Here is a 6,000-nt window from a genome sequence, read left to right on the forward strand (position 1 = left end):
GATTGTCCCAGCCCTAATGTGTTTGTACACTTTCTATTTGTGGAAACATATTTTCAGAAAACAACAATTTTATGGGGACAGAAGATCTGACTGAAAAGCAGCTTTTAAAAAAATGGGTATACCCTTGAAAGCCAAAGTTACATTCAAAGACAATACACAAAATGTATGCTAGCAATCATGTTGCAAGCGTAGGTGTTGTATTTGTTTCTAAATGGATGACACATTTTTTGACATCCATATTTCACCCCGTGACAAATGAGTACTTCACCAAACCAAGCGAGGGTCAATTAGGCTGCAGCGTAGTGCTATGATGCACACATTTACACATGCAGGACAGAAACAATGCATCCATCTGAGCCGTCTGTTGGTAGGCGACCATACCAATCAGGTCCCATCCAGAGGTCGAGATGACAAACACAATAAGGCAGCAGATTCATCACCCCGTGTGCTCTGACAGTAATTGTCCCGGGTCCATGTCGCAGTCCCCCTGTTAAAAATACAAGGGCTGCTCCTTTTGACAGAGATGACATCGGCGGCAGTCACATGCATTTAAGCCAGACACCTCCTCTATATGTTATGACACACTTTCAATTTAGCAAAAGGGCCCCGCCGAAGATGAACAGTGCCCTACGTGGGAGGAGGAAAGGCCCGTGAAAGCAGGTCGCCGTGTGTGTAATTTAGACTTGGGCAAAGGAGGCGAGACATGTGAAAGGATTTTGTTTAATAAAAAGGCACGTTTTTGTCTTGTTTGTTAAATGTGGATGTTAGCAGTACAAGGGCGAGCTAGATGTCCATCTCTGGGGGATACGGCGGCCCAGATCGATAGGTGGGATGTCAGATTGAATTGAGGTCACTCTTTGTCTCCCCAAAGAGGTCCCACTTACTGGCTCACCATCAAAATGTAGCAGAGCATTAAGTGACGAGGAGGGCGGGGGAGGCTGGACAGTTGTATCGGTGACCCTTGTCTTGTCAGAGCTGCGAGGCTCTCTGTTCTGTAACATGTTTATTCTCAGTTGTCCTGAGAGATGCTGGATGCTTGACACTGACACTGGTCTTTGAAGGATCAATAACCTGATGAGATGTGATGAGGCTGTCGTTGCTTGATTCTATCTAAATGTTAAACAGACTGACTATTGAGACTTTCTGCTCAGCTGGGAAAAAAGCACATCTGTGAGAGTCGCTGTGGTGGCAGGTGGGCGGAATCACTGCAGTCAGGGGCTTTAAAAAATTAGTTGATTAGTCGATATCACTTTCTAGAAAAAACAGCATTTATTAAATTTATTATGATTGTTTCAATCATTTATCTGGTAGGAACAAGCATTAAAGTGTCTGTTTCTTTACAGTGTATAGTACATTTTTTTACGAATATTAGACTAAATAACTCAAAAATGACATCTAAATGAAATAGAATTATTTTTTGACATTTTTAATAATAGTAAAAAACATAATTAATTGATAAATTGATTCTAATAAAATTAATAATAAATATAATAATTAATGATAAAAAATATTAGCTGCACTATAACTTGCAGTTTTTTTTTTTCTTCTTTTTTTTTAACTTACCGTAACTGTGTTGTTATAGAAATCAACTGATTTATCTAACTTTTTTCCCAAGGAGAACATGTGCTCCTAAGTTGAAAAAGTAAGGAGCGCACAAAGAACTTTAGGGGCACAATGTAAATTGATCAAATAATATGCGCAGCAATTATGTCACATCCAGAGCCCGGTAACTTTACAGGAACCTTCCTCCTACTCCGCTCTCTCAGTGGAGACACGGCAGTTGAGAGGGCCGAGCAAGAGGACGTTCCTGTAGTAGTTCCTGCCCCCCAAATAGTACCAGGAACTTCTTCAGTGGAAACGGGCCTTATTATTTGTTTAGAAATAAGGCTTTGGATAACATATCAATTATGAGTGATTCATTTCATCTAACTCAGACAGAGGATTACGACCCCCGGCATACTGACACGACACAATTTTATCCTGTTAAAACAATACTCACAACTTAGATTAATTTTTATGAAAAACCCTTTTGATTCTTTTGATCTGAGGACCCTTACGGACTTAAGGAATATGAATAACTTACAGGGTAATCGAGGGATGAACACATAATTTGAAGTTATGTAAATCTGAAGCAACCAGAACAGGCGTCTAATCGAGACAGGCGTTTATTTGTCAAAATGTGTAGCCACACCTGGCAAGTAAAAAGGACTGGGCGTTTAATTGAGACGATGCTTTTAACTGAAGTTTTACGGTATTTACGTATGTTTTTGGCTCAGTCGCAACAACTGGTCCAGCACCGTAGCAATATTAGCTATTATAGTCTGCGAGTTTGTGACTAAGTGAATGCCGCCACTTATTGTTACAAATTAAAAGCCTTCATTTCAAAATAATAGCCCACCCTCTAGTGGTTCTAGTGTTGTTTTTTCATTGAGAATGTATTGGATTATGTGGAAAACACGAAATTAATCCACTTTAAAACATCTTTCAAATTACAGTTGAATTTTTATTACCTATTACAAAATACTTAAGTCATTGAAATGCCGATTTCAGATAAAAGTAACAGGAATGCATCGCTGATCACTGTTTTGCATGGATGTTCCACACATGAAGTCAAGGTAACATCACTGTGTATCGGAGAATCTAAGGTTGACTTTACGGAAAAATAATAGCTCCGAAAATAAAAATCCCACCTAATTTTTTTCACAGTTAGTTGATGTTTAGTTCCAGATTTATTTATTTATTCAGTTATTTAGTACTTTGACTTAGATGTTAAGCTAATTTGCAATACTATCAACTGGGCGGAAAACTTTCATTATTATATCAGCCTTTAAAAATCCAATACCTGTCGACCTCTAGTTAAGTTTCACTCTCATCGCTCTTATAGCGTCATTTCAGCTGCAGCAGGCAGCTGTATTAAGCAAAAAAATTTCTAAAACCTACATTATGCTACTTACCCAGTGCTTAATGACTAACAGAAAAGTTATTAGCTAGCTGGTGAACATAGTGGAGCACTGAGCAGCCAAAGAGCCAGGGGCCGTACTCACAAAGCATCCTTGTACAAAGAGTTGCTCTAGGTGATGAAATTCTAAGAAAATGGTTTGTATCATGACATTTCCTTAGAATTAAAATTAAAGATAGAAATGATTCACAGAGCGTCTAAGCCCTTAAGAGACCCCTTGAGGAGAAAAACTGTTGGAGGATTTTTAATCAGAGGAAAAAATAGTAGAAAGACAAAGAGGTTGGAGAAATGTTCTCCAAAAGCTGAATGACAGTGAATTAATGAAACACTACAGATTAGATGGTGTCGAGATAATGTTTGTTGTGGATCTCATGAGAGATGCGCTCACATCTCTCACCCGACGCAATAATGCTATGGCGCCAGAAATAAAATGATCACAACACTAAGATATTTGGCAACTGGCAAAATGCAATGGTGCAGCAGTGATGACTTGGGGCTGTCTGGACTTTCCATCAGCAGAGTGATCACACTCTTTCATTTTTACTTGGTGTTCACACAAAAGGACAACCAATCACATCTTTTAAAGAATGCATCATACCTAGCAGCAGGGTCACCCACACCAACTCACTAAGGTAAAAGTTTCTGTCCCTTCCTTGCTCAGAGTTGCTTTGATTATTTTCATAAAGCCCTCCTAAGCTATGGGACTCCTTGTGAGAAATTTATTAGATAAGTTAGGAGTTTTAAAAAATAATTCTGTGCACATGACCTTAACCAAAGTAAAGTAGACCTTAGAACAAACAGTGCTAACAAAACATTAGCAAACCTGTAGTCCACCATTGATGTTGTTTTATTAAAAGCAACAATGAGCATTGGCAAATAGAGGAGATGACATCATTGTTTCCCATCGTTTTACATGTTCACGCAAATAAACAGTAACCGAAGTTTTGAAAAATCTGCACCCACATAGAAGAAAATATATGTCTTAAAAAATATCTGTATACATATTGGCAGGGCCCGAGAATACACTTGAGCCTCAGTTATACTACTTTTACGTACGAAAATAGATACGTCTGTTTCAAACGTTGTAAACGTCACTGCTGTCATACTTCCATCCGTCTTTTATGATGGCATTGATACAGCCAACAGATGGCGCTAGAGTGTACAGTCAAAAGTTTCACACAACAACAAATGAGGCAACGGTGGAGGAGATTGTAATATTGTGCCTTCAAATGGAAGTCAGCGTTGTAGACACAATGGTCTGTGCAGCCATACATCCCAACGTGTGGACGGAGAATTATTTTCAATATATTACCAATACGTTCCGTCATTATTAAAATTTCTCATCTCCTATGGTTGTATCTTGCTGTAACTATGCTACCCTCCCTCCACGATCTCCGGTGTTATTGCTCTGTGTCTTCTGCATCCATAAGCTCTCAGAACATGTGCACAGATACTGATGAAATAAATGCAGAGTACAAACAGAGAGCTCCTGTTACCGTCTCTGTATTTAACGTTGAACATGAGCCCTTAGAATGTTTGTGAATGTCCCAGATGACGTTCTCAGGAGTTGTTGGAGACTAGACCAGAGCGAAAAGGCTAATGAATCCTGGATTTACATTTGCAGGTGGCCAGGCACACAGGTCCAAATGAATGCTAATGATGCTCACTGTACAAATGCTAACACATTTGTCAAGGACATTTAAATTCTGGTTTACTGCTTACTCATTGAATCCATTCTCACCTATAACATTTCATCCTGGTACAACTCACTCACCACCACACAAAACAAAACTCATCCCAAACTCCTCTGTCTGAACTTTATAACTGCTCAGTGATGAACAGTTACTGTTTTAACAGTCCCTTTTTAAAATTTGTTGTAAATGCGTTTAACATGTGAATCATGTATTGTTGAGCCTTGTCAAGGGAGAATTTCTGTCACTGTTGGGACAGACAATAAAGTTTATTTATCTATTGTCTTCCACTCTATTATGTGGTAGGTCAGTGTTGTATTTACAGCTTGTTTTGCTGTTTCCAAGTGGCCAAAAAAAACAAACAGTTAATACTGCTTTAATTGACAATGATAATAATCCATATTAGCAGAACCTCTGCAATCCATTCTTCTAAAAAGAAAAAGCTCAACGATACGTGATTTATTAGTGAGTGATATTCAATGGCTTTAGTTAAGTAGTCATTTTCATATCTTTTGCTGCCGTGTCACCGCATTACAAAGCACTCAGCCCTTCTTTAGCTCTCCATGGCTCCTACAACTCATAATCTTTTATGTAGCATGACAAATGCAGCTGAAAATCTCAACCACCAAATGGTTTATGAGAACAAGACAAAGCCAAAGTTCATTTTGAGTTTCATTAATTTCCTCTTCTTTTTTCCTCTGGCTGCATGATTTATATTTGAATGCATGACAAAAGAGCCGGGACTGAAACCCTTTACCAAGCACGCCCTCTCGACACATGATATATAGAGCGATGTAGCTCCAAAGCTAATATTGTAATGAATTGGATCTGTGTCTACGTGTGTGGCCCCAACAGTGGACTGTTTGTGAAGATGTCCCAAAAGCAATACCCCCTTCTCCAGAATCAACAGACCCCCATTTAGCATTCCCAGATCCCCTGAAATGAAACGTTCATTTTTCCATAACTATCATCTCCGGCAAAGCATTGCGAGGGAATTGGATCTGTCTCGGCACAACCCTTCTCCTCTCAGATCTCATCAAGCATGGGTTGGAGTCACCCCTCTCCCACGGAAATTGCTCTGAACGGCAGGAAAATGTACATCATTGAGGTGCAGACCAAAAATGGCATTGGCCCCTTTCACACACAGACACCACCCCCCACCAGCGTTCCTCTTATAAATCCTTAAAGAGGGCCCCGACTCCAATGTATGGCAACACCATCAATATTGATGTGGGAGAAAGTTCTTCCAAAGCCGCCTCAGTCACAGAACATTAATATTGATAGTGTTGTGCACCAGCCCGGACGCTCTAAAATGGTAATGGCATCTGGACTGGGGGTTAGAGGCCAATA

This window comes from Epinephelus lanceolatus, chromosome 10 (genome assembly GCF_041903045.1).
Source record: "Epinephelus lanceolatus isolate andai-2023 chromosome 10, ASM4190304v1, whole genome shotgun sequence".
Lineage (NCBI taxonomy): Eukaryota > Metazoa > Chordata > Actinopteri > Perciformes > Serranidae > Epinephelus > Epinephelus lanceolatus.